The 19,430-nt window shown below is 42.7% G+C and overlaps 1 protein-coding gene across 4 annotated transcripts in view; it reads left to right on the top strand.

Moving 5' to 3' along the window:
• Positions 1 to 19,430, top strand: part of KCNAB2 (potassium voltage-gated channel subfamily A regulatory beta subunit 2) — a 100,623-nt gene that overhangs the window by 40,114 nt on the left and 41,079 nt on the right. The gene's annotated exons all lie outside the window — the stretch shown is intronic.

The raw sequence follows: 19,430 nt of genomic DNA, 5'->3' as shown, positions 1-19,430 counted from the left end.
ATCAATCTGTACAATTGTGGATTAGCTGAACTATCATTTAAATTACTCAGATGGCTGCATTTTATTCGTGGGTAAAATACATGTACATGCGTGCCATTTTTGTATGCAATAATTTAGCCCAGTGTGAAATGCTTTTTGATGGCAGTGTGTTGGAAGTCTGAGCAATTGCAAGATCAGGAATGGTAATGATCCGAATAAAAACTCAGGACAGTCTAGTGTACAAATTCGGTTATAACCCCATCGCATCCTGCCAAGAGAGAGAGACCATTTCCTGGTATAATATCACATACCATGTTACACTGGCTAGAAGGGACAGTACAATCTTACATTTATTGGCTAAGATTAGTGACTAGGGATTTTTGGTGCCTACATTTTTGACTGCCCAGCTTGAGACACCTTGAAGGTGCCTGATTCCCTGGGAGCGCAGCATTTTCTGAAAGTCAAGTTTCTTTAAAGCCTTGCTGGTTGGATATCTGAAAAGGGGTTGTCCAGAATGGCTAGTTACTTCTGAAAACCTTGGCCTGCAGAGTCAGAAGCAAGATGAAAGGCTGCAAGGCTGTGGCACATAATGAATTATCAGCTCTCTGAGACTTGAGATGAGGATATGGGGCCTGGTGGAGGGCTCTGTAGCCATAATGTTAATCTGTGTTTATCGTTCAAAGCAAGGAATGCTTACATTGACTCAGCAGTTCAAGGGAGCCTGGAATTTTACTTAATATATTCCTTGTGGGTGCAGCCGTGGCTATTTCAGCTAATGTAATGGGAATCTCAAGTCTGCCACTCAGCACCAATCTATTGCATAGTAAGGGGAACCCATTTTCAAAATCCGAAATGGGGATACTTGTATCTAGACAATTTAGGGTCAACAATAGTCATACAAAAGTGTGGTGGTGTCAATGCTGCCATCTTTTGACTCAACCACAACACATGCATATTTCTCAGAGTGATGTTGCTGTGCAACTGTGATGATGTGTAGACAAAACCCAGACCTATTTGTTTTTCCCCAGAGTTCTACTGGGATCCTGTCCAGGCCCTGTTAATCTGGGTATGTGCATTAAGAGAGACACCATTATCATTTGTATAAGACAAAATCATTTTTCTTCATCCTTTTACTGTCCAAAATCAAAAGAACCACTTACCCACCACAAACACCGTGTTAATGGAATGCTAGAAACTATTTGAACGTTGCTGGAGGCTTAAGTTAATGATGTAACAATACAGCAAATTGCTGAACCAGTTACTGATCCAGGCACAAACGTGGATGATAAGGAAGTATGAGGCTGCTTTTGGCACTCGTTCCAGAAAGGTAGCCCAAATCTGCACACTTTTTTGTTAATTGATAACTGATATTCTCAACTCTTCATACATACATAAAGGCACATGAATGAACCAGAATAAGTATTGAAACAGAAGAGTTATAGGGCAAAAGAGGGGTAAAATAAGATTATAAAAGAGGGAGAAGTGTTTTTAAACCACTGGTAGAGGAATGGTTTTCACGATGTTTTTGTTTTTGCAGCATTCACATTGTCATAACAGTTTATCCTCATTCATTCCTGGACATGTAGTTAGCGATCAGTCAGCTAGACTGACTGTACAATAATATGTAACTGTTCTGTACAACAATATGCAAAGCAATGATTAAATAGCTAATTAAAGCAAAATCACTAATCATTAATGCTACACATATAATGCAAATAATTTTCTGTGAATGTTTGTTACCTTGAGCAATCAACAGATAGTTTATGGAAATCTGGGAAATTCTAGGCATGGAAGAAAGCTAAAGAACAATTCAGATGAGTTGTTTGGCACATGGCCAGTATTAGTAATGACCACTTATTAGTAACAGTGAAAGGAGAAGATGGATTCAAAAGCTAACACGCTTTATACACTTTTCTCCTTAATAAGACCTCAAGGACTTCCACTTGCATTGCTTGATGTGCTCTCCTCGGGTGTGATTCTGCACCACAGGCTTCAAAGGGTGATTTTACCACAGACGTTGGAGGGAGCAAGATCAGCCCCATTGCCCCCTGACCCTTCAGATGCTTGCTAGCATGCTTGCATTTCAGCATGAGAGTGACCCCATCAGAATCAAAGAAGATGAGGGTTGGAAGGGACCTCAGGGGGTCATCTAGTCCAACCCCCTGCTCAAAGCAGGACCAACCCCAACTAAATCATCCCAGCCAAGGCTTTGTCAAGCTGGGCCTTAAAAACCTCTGAGGATGGAGATTCCACCACGTCCCTAGGTAATGCATTCCAGTGCTTCGCCACCCTCCTAGTGAAAACGTTTTCCCTAATATCCAATGTAAACCTCCCCCACTGCAACTCGAGACCACTTGAGAATCAGTGGGGCTATTCTGTGCTTGAAGCTACACAATAGCATGTTTGCAGAGTCAGAGCTTTAAAATGTTCTTTTTCTCTTTATTATGCTAGTGTATTTGGCAGCTTTATGTTTGCTATTTAACAGTGACCCGTGTGCCTGAACATACCATAATGTAAGGCTAGGCTTACACACTCAAAGCAGGAAATTCAAACGATAAGGTAACACCTCTTAGTAACTTGGTAGAAATCTATTCTTATTTTCACTTTCTAGTAACTGACAGGCACTGGGGAGACCTGGGCCCAGTATTTACTTTTGACAGTGTAACTAGCCATTCAAAATGCTCCAGGTGAGCACCGCAGGCCAGATCCGTGGCCCGGTTCCAATCCCTTTGTGCCACTACAGCAGTCCAAAAGGACTAGAAAGTGTTACTGGCCAGCTGACGATTTCCCTGTTGTGGTAGAATCTCTGGGTGGCGTGGGTTTGCTGTGCTGTTACAGCCGTGGGGTAGCAAGCGCACTGGGGGAGGTGGTGTCCCTCTGGCAATCCGCAGCGATTCTCATGGCCTCTCGGCAATGGCTGTCACAGGTGGGGGTGAGCTGGAATAGCCAGAGGGTAGGTCTAACTTGCACTGGGGCCTGGCCAGCCACGGGATCTGGAATGTCAAAGTGTCCCTCTCAATCCCTGTCCCCCAGTGCTGGGCTGAGCACGACTTAGTGAAACTTCAGTATTGGGCCCCGTAACGTCTGTATTGCCGCCTGATGTTTGTGTGTGTAAAAGGTGACTCTGATGTTGAGATTTTTGTGTTTGATTCTCCCTACTCCCTCTCCCCCATCTTAATCTCACTCCGGAGTTCACTGTGCACTTCCACGGCCACCTGTTCCAAGAAAGTATTCAACTCCACAGTGAAAATAACAATGCAGACATCTCACCTACTTCGCCCACTACTATTATGTATTTGAGATTCCACAGCCCCCTTAAATATTTAGTGTTGGAATTCTGAATTTAGCAGAAATGTCACTGTGCCCTGTGCCTGACTGAGTCTCCCGTCAGTTCACTCTTTCTCTAATAATCTCACAGGATTACTAACCTAGCAAGTCCCAATTTCTAGATTTTTTTTTTGAGGGGGGGGAGGTTGCTTGTTTTTTTGTTTACATCCCAACAGTCTTGCTCTTTCTGCTGTAAGAAGAGTTTTCTGCTTTTCCTCCTTTCACCTGGGTGTGACTTAGAAGTGAGTGAATAAATTTGGCTGTGGTTTTCCAGGTAAACTCCCATCTGGGTTTAGACCAAGCATGGAAAACTTCTGCCAATTAAGAGACCTTTTTAGGACATTATGAGAATATTAGAGGGTTATAATGAAAGTATCTGTGGAACCTTTAAAAGCTCTTGCTGTTAGTGAAAGCAAAGTCTGTCTGTGTATAATAGAATTGTTCTTAATATTTGTTTTCACACCCTGTACTGGAGAAAAGTCTTTACTTTGAACTGTTTGTTACGCTGTCAGGAGTGGCTCACAGCCATGAGTGCCAACCTCAGAAGCTGACTGTCCAAAAGCAAGGGAGACACCGCAAACTGGTGGTATGTTCTATAATTAGATTTCACCAACCCAGGAACACAGGGGAGCTCCTGAAGCACTGTACCAGCTTTACCATGGTGTCATAGGCAGTCCCCTTGGGCACTCCAGTCTACATAGCCACCCAGGCAAACTGGATTTAGTGATACATGGTCACTTACACCAAAAATCGCAAAACTTCAGGTTGTTTCCAGTCCCAAGAGACCAGTCACTTACCTGAGATCAATTTGTACCTCAGATCTCACACCAAAGACCATGCTTCTAGCCAATCCTATAGTAAACTAACTAAGGATTTATTAACTAGAAATGAGAGCGTTATTTGCAAGTTAAAGCAAGCAACATATATACACAAATAAATTAGAGTCTGTAGTTCCAAAAGGCGACAGAGATGTAGTAATCAGTCCACTGAATGTCTTTTCAGGCTAACCCAGGTTGACCTGGTGATCTCTGCTTTTGTTTCTTAGCTCCACCCTTTGTGAGAGTCGAAACAGCAAGAGATCCAGTTTGTCAGAGATTTTTATCCCCCCTCATCCCAGAATCCAAGCTGATGGGACGAGTTCATGCTGAGATCTCTCCTTCCTGGGCGGAGTTAGGAATGCAGTCAACAAAGTCTGTGCTTTGATGCTACACAATATGTCATTTGCCTTCAGTGGGCTTTCTTGTGTACTGGACGAGCACTTTCCTTTACTTTAATCAATGCTGCTTTTCCTGTTTTTGTGAGTTACACAATTTACAGAGGTTTACAATACAAAACACTCGGTATAAGTTCATATCATGGGCTGTAGAAATTATAAATGAGATCAATACATGCAGTGTCCTACTCGCATTTCATAAAGTCTAAACACATCAACTTAGCACGATCCAAATAGATATTAAATGTTAACAGGCAGGTGAGCCAGACTGGTTTCCAGCTGTGCATTTGTAAGTCTTCAGGGATGCCGGGGCATGAGCTGGCACCCGCTCTGCCAGCGTCACACTGTTCATCTGTTGATCCTGATTCCCCGTCACATTGGTTTGGTACCAGCGTAACTCCCCCGACTCCCCAGATGTTACTCCAGCATGACAGAGGGAGCTGCACTTCTTGAGTTTATTTACAGGTGTTTCTATAGCACTTATCACCACAATATCTTCTTATAACGATGGCTTGTTAGAAGTGGAATCTATCATTGGGGTGTGCCTGTCCACAGCGTCTGACAAGTGTCGGCTTTATAAAAAAGTAAATGATGCCAATAGTCATAAAGCAGCTGCACATCCACAGGCTTTTAGAGAGGGAGAAGGTCGTGAATAATTTAGCTTCTGTTTGCTAAGAGGAAAGTATCCTAATAGAACTAATGGAATTGCTGCTAAAAACTTGACTCTGGAGTGACTGTTCTTGTTCACCAATTGCTTTTGACGTTTAGTTTCGACACTCCCATAAAGAAAAAAAAGCAGCTGTACTTTCTTTTATAGCTATCTGAGGAAACCCTAATAAGCTAGAACTTTTCTTTTTAATGAGCAGGATTCCAAGAAGCCGGGTGAGTTTCTGTTTTTCCTGAAGCTTTCTGAACAGAAGTCCAGAGTCTTTTGGTATTATGAAACATTCCTACATCTGTGCTTTCTTAATGTAGGAAGTTGTCTAACAAATAATTTATAGGATTTTATATTTTTTCTTTTAAAGCAAGATGCCTGCTCTGTTGGTGGAGGCAGGGACTCTTTAATTCAGTTGTTTTCTCTCTGTAGATAAATGAGAACTAAATCTTTTACAAGAGAAATAGATACCAAAACTACTATGTGTCCGGTTGAAAATAGTCCTTTCTATAAACTATTTTTTACCTTATAATTGGTGCTGTTGGCTCTTAAATGTTAGGTTCCCACCCCGACTCCCCCCTTTATCAAAGTGTTGTGACACTAGTTTTTAGCATCTATTCGGAGATCGGTATCTTGAAATATTCTCAATAAGTTCAACTGTACATGTGAATTCAGGGTTTGTGTGGTTTGTTTATATTTTAGAGAAGACAGTTCAGTAATCTCCAAACTGTTGACTAAAGCAAGTTCTATACTTATCTTTTTAAAGAATCAGACTGTTATAATTATTCAATAGAAACCAGATGCTAATTTGCTTACTTTAGACCATTGCTTTTTCGATATATCCTCCACTGGTTGTGCCTTTCAAATGTGTGATGCATTTTGGAACTTTTTGTGTTTTTTAATTGCTGTGAACATGGTCTAGAAAATACAATCATTTTTTTGGCTGTTGACGTTTTAGTGTCCGATGTTGTTCTTTTGTGATGCATAAAAACAGACTGGAAATCTGAGATCATTCAGTCACCTATGCATTTTTATATTTTTGTTTAGACTTTTGCAGGTTTTTATAATCCTAAATTGATTTTATTCATGTCCATATTATGTTAAATATTTTTTTATAAATTATCATGGCCATGTATTTGTGATTAAAATGGATTGATTCTGCTTTTGACATTTTTTGTTAACGTTGCGTAGCTGAAAATATAAATACACAAAGGTTGCTATGTCATGTTCAAGCTGAGCTTCCTTTCAACTAGCCCTATGCTCCTCAACCCAGGTCAGGTCCATCTCCCACTGATTTCAGTCTGTCCCTTGAATTTAATTGCAGCTGGATAGGACTGTAGCAAACTAATATGTAGTAGTGTAGGTTTGTTTCTAATTTTTATTAAGTTGTCAATCAGCAAATAGTACAAGAATGGAATGGGGAGAGCTGCCTGCATACAGGATACAGTCCGCTCCTACCCTCTTGTCCCAGTTCTAAACTTAGTTCTAGCGCCTAAAAAACATTCTCACTAGTTTGACTTCCTGCAGAAGGATTAATTATTGAAAATAGAGCACTGAAGTTTGCAAATAGGTGATAAACAAATGATCAAGGGCACGTTTTTGTCTGGTAGGAGTTACTGGCATGTGTCAAGATAAAAATTGTTAGCCCTGAAAAGCAGTTTTGATGTTCACTCTTTATGTTCAGGTTTGTTTGTTGCCCACGTTTAACAGTGTTAACCTTTCATTCTTTGTACATTGAGGAAATGGGCTCTGAAAACAGCATAGTAATTCTAGGGGCAGCAACAAAATTATCAAAGAGAACTATAGGGTTTGGAGACTTTTGTCTTTTGTTGCAGGTGATAGCATCTCAGTCCAAAGAACTCTTGTGACACTAGTACACGGGTACATATGCTAGCAGGTTTACTAATTTCTGCCTTTCCGCTTTAAATACAGTCCTTCATTCTTCATAAAGTCCAGCCCTTCCCTCCTTACTCGGGTGAAATTCTCATAGATTGGATCAAACCCATAGCCATTAAGATTGGCAGAACTCCTTGGGTGCTGCAGTGAAGCAGGGAATGGAATAATCCTCCTATCTGATGTGAAAGAAGAGTGGGAAATGTGACTGTCCAATGCAGAAGATCCTAATTAGCAGTTGCACTGCAAGACGTGAGTGTTGCAAATGGTCGAAGCACTGCAAAATATACAGTCAGAACAAGTGATCCTGTATTGGCAAGAGGATGGAGTACTTTCCCCCCCCCCCCCGTTCCTAACTGCAATAATTTTATTAAGCTCTTTCTAATAAGTGTGTCCAGCTCTTTAACTCCCCAAGTCACTGTGTGAGAGTGTGGACTCTTAAAAATCCTCAGATTGATCACTACGTTTTTTTCCTAAGATTTCTTAAAATAATGTTTATTACAGGAATTCTTAGGGTTTTTTACGTTAATTTCTTGCTAATGGGTATTGATTCTTTTGAGGTTACGTTTTGTTGGAAAAGTGATACATCTTCTGTGCTCTTTGAGACAAAATACCGCAAAATTCAGCTTGCATCTGATGCTTGTGAGTTTGTCTCAGAAAAAGCAATTATAAAGCGTTAGTGTGTAGTCACTGTTATAATTCTTATGTCTTGTGTTGTGCTGAGAACTAACCTACATCACTGCACTTACTGTACAACCAAGATGTCAACAGGCTGGTGCCGCTTGAGCCCAACATGCTACCCGTCTAACAGCTCTTTGGAGACTAGCACAGCGAGATTTCTGAACCTCGTGTATGGTATCCGAATTTTGTACTTTCTAGTTCAGACCACAGACTCTATGTTTGCACAACAAAATCCAGAAGTGAGAGCAGCCCTGACCCCTGAAACAGAGTCAGAGTTTTCCCCAGTACCTTCAATGCAAAATTCTGCAGCCTTTGGTTGGGATCACTGACCCCAAAATAAAAATTTGATCTGGGTCCAGCTAAGCTCAGTTTTTCATTGTTGTTTAAAAACAATGAGAAACTGGAATTCATCCTGCCAGGATGCAAATTGGAAGGGCCCAAAAAGCAGTTTGCCTCAATGTCAGTGTGAAGTTATGGGTAACAGTTGTGGCATGTGCTGCGCTTCCAAACTTGTCTACGCCGCTCTCGGCTTCGTTTGGGAAAGTGTGAATGTCATCATCTTGTCCAGTGCACAAAGTGTGATCCGCACGGACGGATAAAATACTTGGGCCAACATTTTCAAAAGTGGGTGGCTATTTACGGATCTAAACACATGGCCTGATTTCCAGTGGCACTGAGTGTTGACTTCAATGGGCACTGTAGGCTCCCAGCTTCTCTGAAAATCAAGGCACTTCTGTAGGGAGCCTAATTATGGCCAGAGGTACTTACTTTAGGCACCAACATTAACATTTTTGGCCACAATCTCGTCTTCATTTTGTGAAACACCAAATACATTGGGTGTCTCAAAAAGCCACGGAGAAAAGCCCTACGCTCTCTTCCAGTTCTTCGTCTGCCTAATAGCTCCCTGCACCCTGCTGTGGCAGAGGTATTTGTGTCCTGTCTCTCACAGAGACTAGCTCTGCTGCATAGTCAGCAGGTTATTTTCAGCAGCCTGCATTGAATGGAAATTCGATGCCATGGTGCTGTGCCCTGTATGCTGCTGCAGATAAAAATATTGGCTTGAGGCACAGATTGCAGCAGTGTGAAGAGTGCAGCCGGCCAAGTGTGCCAGAAGAGTTAGTCACTGCAATGCAAGGGGCGGCTGTGCAGGCCATTGTCACTCTGCTATGTCCACTTTGAAGTTGAAGTTGACCTTTTATGCACTAACTTTTTCTGCATTCCAGAAGATGCAGATATGCATTTTGGCCTAACTCTGAGAGTCAGATCCTTATCTGGCGTCAATCAGTGTAGCTTCACTCGTGGAGTTATGCCGATTGACATCAGATTAAACATCTGCTTCTATGTGAAGCTGCTCACTCCAATCCACACAATGCACAAATAAATTTTTGTAGCATTTGCTTATGGAACATGTATTTAACCAAATATTGACTAGCAAACCATATGTGGCCAAGTGCTTGCAAACCAGCAAGGAGCCAGGATCAGTGATGTAATCAGAGGAGCCATTAGAAATCTGAAGAACCACAAACTGCCAGATTTTGATCTATAAAGTTGCAGAAATTCTTGATGCAGGGAACACTTTGCTGTTTGATACATTCCCTGTTTCCCTGCCAGAATATATTGGAAAAACTATCTCTAATATTCATGTAATTGTCCTGCAACCAGAAAAAAGGCATTCGGTATGGAAACATCTGTAACATCAATCTGACAAGTCTGTGCTGTAAGGTTTTTGTGAAATTGACACAATACCAACTCCTAGCATATGCTAAGGTTTAAGTGGCTGAAGAAATCAAATTTTTTCTGCTGAGAGAAATAAATGTGATGATCTACAACTTGCTGGCAAAAGCTTTATGACAAATAAGGTCATGTTGAATCAACCAGCAAAGTTAAAAATAGTCCTTAGATCTCTGACCTTTCCAGGATGTTTGGATAAATCCCTATATGACTGGAAAGACTATGCCCAGACGTATGCATTACACCTTCTACACACTGGATAGTGAGCAAAGAATGCGGTCCCCAAGATGAAAACTTTTACAAAGCAGAATTCCAAGGAGGAGTTAAGGCTATTTGGAGGGTTCGATTTCTCTCTCCAGAAGTAGTGGAAAACCCATCTTGAGTGAAGCGATTGTGAATGTGCCATTTGGCAAATGTTGACTTCAGATATGCACTGGAATCTGGAAGGGCTTTTGTTGCCCTATTGGGATGAAAAAAAATTTTCAGAAAAGAAAAAAAAAAAAAAAAAGCTGCTAATATGTAATGTCCTGGAGCCTTTTCTCTAGACCTCTGGTTTAGTATTTTACTGTCTGCCACAGCTATCATGACACCTTTCATTCGAATTAAGTTTTCGAAGTAACTGCGCTAAGGGAAAGTTTAGCTGTGCCATTGAATTAGTGGTGTTGGCGTGGCTTTTCTTCTGAAACATCTTGCAAAGAATGCCCAGCAGGAATTCTTTAGGCTCTATATGTGGAAATCCTAAATCTTCATTCTTAACCAAGAGGCATTTTAGGTGATTTCAATAAATGAGGAAGCACCTAATGCACATAAAGCAGAGGCACATTAGATTACAGATCTTTTTTGGCTTCAAATAAGCTTTTTGGTTTGACCTTCATTGCATTCACATAGACTATCTGTGTCATGGTTTAATACAGTATTGAGTTAAGGAATTGACATAACTCTTCCTAACTCATTAGAGCAAAGGCCTCCTAATGTCCAAGCCTAAAGGGTCCAGCGTCTGATCCAACTCCTGTTGAGGTCAAAGGAAAGACTCTCATTGAGTTCCGTGGGAGCTGATCGTGCCCTAGAAAAGCAATTCACTCCATTTAAAAAGAATAGAAAATCCCAATTGTTGCCTAGATAAACCCCCAACATTTATAAATGCCACCCTTGTAATCGTTCAGAATCCAATGCAGTGAGGGTTTCCTAGAGGCATAGCTTGAATGCATATCTAATATTAATGCTTAATATGCATTCAGCAGTTTGTCACCTTCCTTATGACCAAAAGCAGCTTCAAATCCTGCAACTGAATGTTCTACCTAGCTCTGCTTTATTTTATACTGCATTCTCTATATGGCTTGGTTTTTATGTGGAAACCTTTTGTTTGCTTTATTAAATTATTTTGCAGTTTAAAAGTAGCTCAAACTTCTTTTTGACTTGCTTTAAGTGACTTCAGTTTGCTCAGGTATGTGGGTTAGCTCTAAGGGTGATTTCCATCACAGGAGTCAAATTCTATTTGTTAGAGTATATGCAAGTGTGTAGCATCTATTTGTTGTCAGAGGCAACATAGTGTGAGTTGAGGAGCCATTTAACTAGTGGCGCTGACATTTTTATTGGTTGTCTGACTGAGCTGGAGAGGAGGAGTTTTGTTTTTTGTGTGTGTATCCTACAAGGTCCCTACTAGCTGATCAGAAGGGAGTGATAGACCTCAGACCCATGCTTCCAGGAGGGCACAGACCTTGCGTCTAGATTCAGTTAAGCATTTAATATCTGGAAAAATTTGCAGATTTCCAAATCAGGCAGCAGAATGCTGTCCATGACATACAGCGAGAGCCTGCGAAGTGTGGCCAGCCGGTACCACTCGGACTGGGGTCTCCACCAGGTTCGCCACACAGACGTGGTGGAGCTGCAGCGGCTGCGAGATGTCCGAGTGGCAGCACAGGCCAAAACCAGGGAAGAGTTTCTCAGAATGCACGGGCTGTCGCTGGAAGACTGCACAGCTCACAAGACAGGCATGAAATATAGGTAAGAAATGAACTTCCTTCCTATCTTTTATGTGGATTTTAATGGACTTGGAAAATCTGGGGAAAGGTACAGCCCGTGCATATTTCACTTTGGCTCGGATGTACAGTCTGCATGTCAAATCTGCACAGGCAGGAATAGTTTCTAGGATATCGCTCACCATGGATAAAGCCAATATTTTCTTTGGCCCCCAGTGGCAAAGAAATTCCAATGAGATGTTAACCGAAACAGCTGCTGTTATTTTAACTAAACCTAAATAAGCGTCAGAACCTTTTTATGAAATGTTTTGGGAAGTCTTTGTTTGGAAAAAGCAGGTACTGGCAAAGCCATGGACGCAAATAAGCCCTTAAAATGTGCATACATGTGTACTTCACTGGTGGTAGAAAATCTTTTATTTTTTTTAAACTAGATACCTGAAACTCTGTTCACAAGTCTGTCCAAAATAGCAATTGTGCGCGGGGGGGGCAGCTAATGAACTTGTGTGTCTGGTGTTTATACACAGATTAGGAGCCAAATGCACCACTGGTTGAACTGGCAGAGCTCTGCCCACAAATACCAACAGAGCATTTGGCCCACATTGTATAACTTTAATTTAAGCCACCTTTTGAGACCAAGGTGTGTGTTGTATTCTTGGAACGGGATAGACTCTTGCACGCTATTGCATCTGCATCAGCCCTTTGGGATCAACCTAGGTCTTTGTCATGCGAGAAGAGACCATTAGTCAATTTTCAGACCTGGGGTGTTGGGTTCATGGATGTACAGAAACGGATTTCCATCTTAATCCATTTCCTATGCCATGGCAGGTGCAGGCTGGTATTCAGCAAGCATATCCACCTCTCTGTTCTGAGTCATGTTACATCTCTCCATCCTAAGTCCACTAGAGCTCTTGCTGTCTCTGATGACATGGCTGACTGTCCCAGGTGCCTCTCCAAGAGAAAGCAACCTGTCCTAATAGCCATTCTAAACTTTTTCCTGCTGCATCTTCCAGTTTTAGACCATGTGCAATGTGCCCCTTTTTAAGTGGAGCCGGTTATATTCTTAACCTTTGATTCCTTGGATTAGAGAAAATCTCATCATGGTTCCCTTTTCTGCATCCCTTCCGTACCATGAATCTCCTTTCTGATCATTCTCAGTAGTTTCACGTAACTGACTTCTTTTTAACGTGTGGTGATGCTCATGCTACAATTTACAAATAACTTCTCCTGAGAGTCCAGCAGGTGGCACACTCCCACCAGTGGAGGCCAGGGAATGGGCTTGTTGGAGGTGTGGCTCATCTGAAGGCGATAGTGGATCGGATATTAAGTGGTCTGGAAAGTGTGCTACGCACGCACCTTAGGGTGCCCAGCAAGCCTTCCAGCCCAGGTTAATAGATTGGGAGGCAAGACCCTGAGTCACAACTAAACAATTCCACTGGAACTGTTCGTCTAACAGGCAGCAATCACTGTGTACCCTCACCCCAGCTCGCTCCCCGCTTTGGCAAAGCAACATCTTGAGCCTTCTTCATGCAGTCCTGATAAATGAGGCACGTTGATGGTCTATGCAGTGGTTTGACAGAGTTTGAGTATTTGTCCTAAGACCACAGCGTAATCCCTGTTCGGGCCAGAGGTACCCTACAATTCCTACAGGCCAGTCTGAGTGCGGTCACCCTAAAAGGGGCAGTGGCAGCTCTGCCCAGCGTATCAGCAACAACTGGTAAAAGACAAATCTCGCTTCATCCATCCATCAAGATGTCATCACTCCTCGGTTTTCGCTTGAGTGCCCAGAGCAGAACCCTGAGACCTCTGGTCACTCTGAGACACCCTCCATAAGCACTGTGAAACCTTGCTCAACAGCTCAGCGTGGCTTTCCTCACAGTCCTGGCCCCTGCTATGGAGGTGCTGGAGCTCAGAGTGCAGCCCAGGGAGCCATGACACCGCACCTTGACAAAGCACAGGTCATCCTCAAAACTAATTCAGCATTCAGGCTGAAACACCATCCCACAGGTCACGTTATCTGCGTTCTGTGCGAAGCCGTGCCATCCACCCGAAACAATCTGGTACACATTAGGACCAACACAGGGCTCTGAGGGTCCATGTGGAACTCTCAAACCTTCTGAAGATCTAACCCGCTGTCTGTCATACGTTGCCCAGCAGCCGGAGGAAGGAAAGCCTCAGAAGCTCGGATCCTGAGAGGAGACCAATGGAGCAGACTGGGGAGGCCTAGAGAGCCAAGTGTCTGATCCCATGCTGCAGCGGGTGGGGCTCCTGGGCTCAGAGACACGACAGCTATCTGGCTGTGTGAAGCAATGTGTCAGGCATCCAAGTTTCCACGGTAGGTGTCAGAAGGAAGGGGCAACAGGCCGCAGAAGTGCAGTGCACAGGGAGATCAGCTGTGAATAGAAGTGTGAAATTTCTAAATACCTATGACACACCTGCCCCCTCCCGTCGTCTACATTAGTAACGGCGTCCTCCAAACTCCTTGTGGGGCAGGGAAGTCCCATTTATCCCCATATCTGGTGGGGAGCTGTGGCACAGAGATGAAGTGTGGTCATCCAAGGTCACTCAGGGGAGTCTGTGGCAGAGCCAGGGCCTAGCCCAGGACTGTCCTCCCTGCCTCCCAGCTACTGACAGCTGATAAAACCCCCTGTAAAGCGTCTGTGGATCTTGCCACCCAGGAGGATGAGAAAAGTTCATCTGTGCTGACCTGAAAGCTTCCTTTTTCCCGTCAGGAAGGTCTACGGACCTGCCCCAGCCCGGGCAAACGCTCACAATGTGGGACGCGATCGGTGCCCTCTTGGAAGAGGAGATCATGTGCTCTGCAAGTCATTAGTTTTTGAGCAGCTGTTGTGGAAGGATGTAAGCTGTCCGGCTGGCCTCTGCCACTGACTGCCGGGACTACCTCTGGCCAGTCGCTGTCAGCGGGCGAAGCTGAGCCCCTCTGGAAAGGGTCTGTGGACCTTCCTACTGATGGAAAGGAAGTTCTGAGGTGAACCTGGAGACCAGTTCCTGTTCTGTGAGGTGGGGGGATTGAGGCTGGAGTGTCTTATCAATATATATATATATATTGTTGTCATTCATGTAATTTAACCCAATTTATCTTGGCAGCTTGCTCCTTCCTGCTGGAGAATTCAGTGTAATTATGACTTGTTTAGTATTGTCTGGAGTTTGTTACATTGGCTTTGGGGGTATTTCTATATAGATGTAGTGGAATCCCTTTGAGAACTGCAGCGTGGTGTTTACAAGGGCATGACAGGATCGCCTGAATTAATTAGGCTGTAACTCATACTGGATAGCCATCTGATACCCTTGTCACATAGATCATTCATGCCTCCCACCTGCCAGCAGGCAGACGTTCCCAGTTTCCTAGAGAACAAGCAAAGCCTTTGGAATCCTAGGACTTGGGCTTTAGAAACTAAATCTCTTTGTTTCTTTGTACGTGGTGAAATTTTTATGGTGTTGTCTAAAGCTTACTGGAGTCTATAGAAGGCTTTCCATTGCTTTAATAGGGTTTAGACCAGGCCCTCAGAGGCAGAGCCAAGGTGCCTGTGTTTGAGTGAGCCCTTCACCTGCCATTGGGCTTGTCAGTCAAATGTCCTGGCTTTGGAAGAGCCCCCAGCATGAATCAGTTCCAGAGTGGAATATTATTTATTTGCATTGTGTTAGCTCCCGAAGATCCAATTCAGTATCTGTCCTTGATGTGCTAGGCGCTGTACAGATATGTGGCATCTCAGCCAGGTTTTGGGACTGAGACAGTTCCCTCTTCATAAAAATGAATGAAAGTGAGGTCTGCACTGTTCTGACCTGGGTACTTTTCCTCACCTTACATAGGCCAGGCCTGGTACCCAATCTGCTTTTCCCTCTCTCCCTTCAGCCTTACAACAGAATTCCAACATGCCCTGGGAATCCCAACTCCAATCCTTGCAATTCAGCTCAGGTGGCACCTCTGTTGAGCTCATTTTAACAAGCCCTTTGGCAAGGGGAGTTTCCAGAGAGTTTAGAGCCTGTGCTTTAGGTACTCAGGCTTCGTGACCTGTCTCTACTGCTTTGCATTCGGCTTGGAATAATAAACACCAAACCATGCTAGAGAAATTAAACTGAGAAAGTATCCTGTTGAGCTGGAAAACCAACTCCAAGCACAAAGACAGCTGGCACTCCATTAATTTTACATGTTCTTCCAGAACCTGGTGTGTGTAGTGAGAACATTTCAAGTCATTTTGTTTTCTAACTACAGTATTATATTTTTGATGGACTGAAAGCTATTTTAGATTAGGCTTGGATTATGGGCTGCTAGTATGAAGTGATTATACTAAAATTTCTCACTCTGAATGATCAGAGAGGGAACAATTATTTCACTCTGTCTGAAATCGTCATGATACTGAAAGTAGACAAGGGCAACTTTTTAGACATTCCAGAGGGCAGGGCAGTTCTTGCTGAACTCTAGCTTGGAAGGGGGAGAGTTTTTAGACACTCATTTTAGGTGAGTTGGGAAGGAGATTATTTTTATTATTCCTCTGTTATTTTCACCATTCCTGTTAGCCTTTAAAGTCTGAATCTGTGGTGTTTCGATCTGGGAGCTCCATCCACTTTGGACTTTCATGGTATAAGCCCTAGATGGAAGAAATTTCAGAAATCCAGCCCCAAAATAAAAGATGTCATAAGAGTAACTATCCAAAGTATACACGCAGACTATAGCATTCATTAGAATGCTGCCAAGTTTTCTGATGATTAAGGTGTGTTGTTGGTTCAGGAGATTTAACATTTACGAATACCTCTGGAGGTTGTTTTACAATAACTTAGCCTACCTCTGAACAAGTTCCCTTTAAGTGTAAAATGGAAATGTATCGCTTGTATCCTAGTGAGTGGTAATCCTCTCCACTGAGATTGTCAATTGGTGAGTTTGGATACTCTGGCTTAGATTCTCAGAGGAAGCTAAAGGAAACAGAAACCATTTGGTGGGTGGGTGGGTGTGTTTGTTTTGGGGGGTTAGAATTGCATTTCCTTTAGTAATAATTTATTAACTGAAAAAGTCACCAGCTGAAATTTTATTTCCTTGTCTAATAAATCTCAGCATAAATTAAGAGGATTTATTTCTAATGACAGTAAATAATTCTGGAGGTCAACCAGTAAAACCTTTTATGTGATTGTACAACAAATCAACAAATTATTTTTCATGATCACCCTGAAACTCGTTTTTTAAAATAACCTGTAAAATCCGGGAACCAAAAAACATACTTAGTGTCACAGTGAGGTCGCTGCTAGAAATTAGAGATGCAAGGACTCTATGGGATATGGACATAGTCCAAGTTTCTTAAAGAGCTTTGTGTGTTCATGGTGCCCTATAAATGTTTGTTAAATTCTTGTTTCTGCAGTTGAAAACTCTGTTAGGTTGCCTTATCATTTTCCTAGCATGCAATAAGTATTTGGAGGAATTCTAGGTTTGGCAAGCTAACACCCAGAGTATGTGCTATTAATACCTACAGCGCATTTTGCTGCCCAGCCAAGGGGCAGTAATTTTACCTGCAAACAGAGGTGGTGCGTGACACAACGCTTTCTGTGGGGTAGGGTTCCATAGCCTAACAAAATGGGGCAATTTCTGAAAAATGTCAGGTATTGGTGGGCAACAGTGGTAGCATCAGCAATAAACTGCAATTCAAATTCCAGGATCCAAGAGCCGCTGGAGCAGCGAGATGGCTGGGGCAACCTCTGGCAATCACTGCCATAGTACAGTGAGGTCTTTTTTAATAGCCAATATGGATGAAGGGGTTAGAGCTGAACGCGTAGCTTCTGTCTGCATCCCGCACACTGGGCTTATCTCTTCTGAGTTCCTGGGGGTTCCCAACAGTGTCACTCCATTGACTTGAGTGGAGATGCTTTGGATTTACACTGCTGTAGCCCAGAGAAGAATATGACCCACTCAATCCATCAGTAGGAAATTGCATTTTTTGGCTTTTGTTTTAGTTGGGGGATTTGGCGTAGGCCTCCTGCAAGGAACTTTTTAATCTGGGATCAGGGAGGTTTTCCTGCTTCCTCTGGAGGCACTAAAATGTTGCATGTGGATTAGTTCTGCCTCACTGTGTCTGTTTGGGGTGCAGGAAGTCTGCTGCTTGTCAGATGGATGCCCCTGTGTCAGTGATCTAGTCTGCAAGGATGTTTGAACTAATCTACAAGGACATTCTTCTTTTCCCATCCCTCCTCAAGGCCACTTTCTGCCGTGATGCCTACAACAAATCTACCAACAAATGATGGGCTAGAGGGCCTTGGATGGGAAAGCAGGAAAGAGTGGGTTACATTAGAAATCTATTTTTGGCTATTTCCCTTTTCTTTTTCCCGGTATTTTGTTCATTATCTTAGGCTGCAAACCCTTGGGTGCAGGGACTGTGTCTACTTGTGTGTTTGTACAGGGCCTACTGTAATGGGGCCATCGTATAAGCAGTAACTAATAAAATAACTAGCAGTCTCGGCAGAAATTTTTGCTTCTTTTTTTTTTTTTTTTTTTTTTTTTAAGTAAATACTTTGGATCTCGAGTTTATTTAAAGTACCATACAATAAAAGCAGTGGACCTGATTCTCTATCATCTCGCATGGCCATTCACATCAATACAAATTGGGTGTAAAATGCAGCCAGATCAGGGTAGTAGTGTTTTATACTCTCTTTGCATTGGTGTAAATGATTGCCCAGGGAGCTAGGTGATACAGAATCAGACCCAGTGCATTCAAATCAGTCACCTCTTAGGAAAAACCTCAGTGCAAGGAGTTATTGCAGTGAGAACCTGTAGGATTGCACCAGCCTTTTTTCACCTGCTGTCCTGGCTAGCAGGTGTGGACTAGCCTGGGAGACTTGCCATTCAGGATGCATGCCATGTTGCTATAGCTGTGTTGGTCCCAGAATATTAGAGAGACAGGGTGCGTGAGATAATACCCTTCTGTTGGTGAGAAGCTGGTCCAATTCAAGAAGCGGACACTCTAATACTCAATTGCTAATGGGACCCACTGTTAAAGGGTTGGCACAATGTGGGAGTACCCGGTTATACGGAGCTGAAAACAACCGGAGCAAAAATTAAAATAAGAAATGTTGAATATTCAAATGGAATTTGATGCCAGTTTTGAATCCCAGTAGGAGCTGATGCCAATAGTAGCCTTTTGCTGGAGGTTCTGATTCCCTGGAGTTTTTGGACAATGTGAAAGGGTTTGAGGTTTTTTGGGGAGTTTTAAGGGCGGGGAAGGGAATCTGATTGATTGGAATTTTGTGGTAAGTGTGTGTGTGTCAATTGTCATTATTTTGCATTGCGGGGGGCTGTGTGTGTTTAATTTGTGCCCACCAAAGGGATCCCCAGTGTTCTGAAGACTTTGGGTGAAGTCAGTGGCAAAACTCTCATTAACTTCAGTAGGGGCAAGAATTTATCCTTTGTTTCTCGGAATTTCTGAACTGGTCACAATAGAATTGGAAACTGCAATCAAGTTCTAAAGGGATCTAAGTAGGATTACATGGGCTCAACTGTATGGATTAAGGAGGATCTTTGAGGCAGAAGAAAATACCAATGGATTACAAGGTTTGGGGGTTTTTTAATCTGAGTTCAAATATATATAATTTTTCTTCCTGTCAGACACCTACACACCAGCACAATATTCTTTGTGTAAAAGTGCTTTAGAAATCAATTCACATCATTATGTTGGTGATCCAGTTTGTTACTTGGATGTTATTTTCTCTACCGTGTGACTGATTAAACAATTATTTTCTGATCACTGAAACACTCTCCTATTCCTACTGAAAGAGAAGCATCCAAATATGTCAGTTAAAAGGACAGTGCAGGATGCTGCAGGACTCAGAAGTTCAAAGGTATAATATTGCATTTGGAAGCCTTGAGGGTGTTTAATCAAGGGCTCGTGTTTTATGTTTGAAATCACAGAACCGTTTAAAAATGAGATGAGATTGTGTTGTTCTGAGTGGCTGAAATTTTGCCTCCCTTTGGTCA

Source organism: Emydura macquarii, unplaced genomic scaffold, assembly GCF_026122565.2.
Source record: "Emydura macquarii macquarii isolate MOO-44397 ecotype Brisbane River unplaced genomic scaffold, CSIRO-AGI_Emac_v2 contig_2768, whole genome shotgun sequence".
NCBI classification, from domain to species: Eukaryota; Metazoa; Chordata; order Testudines; family Chelidae; genus Emydura; species Emydura macquarii.
Note: the sequence above shows the minus strand (reverse complement) of the source record. Positions and strands in the feature narration are given on the sequence as shown.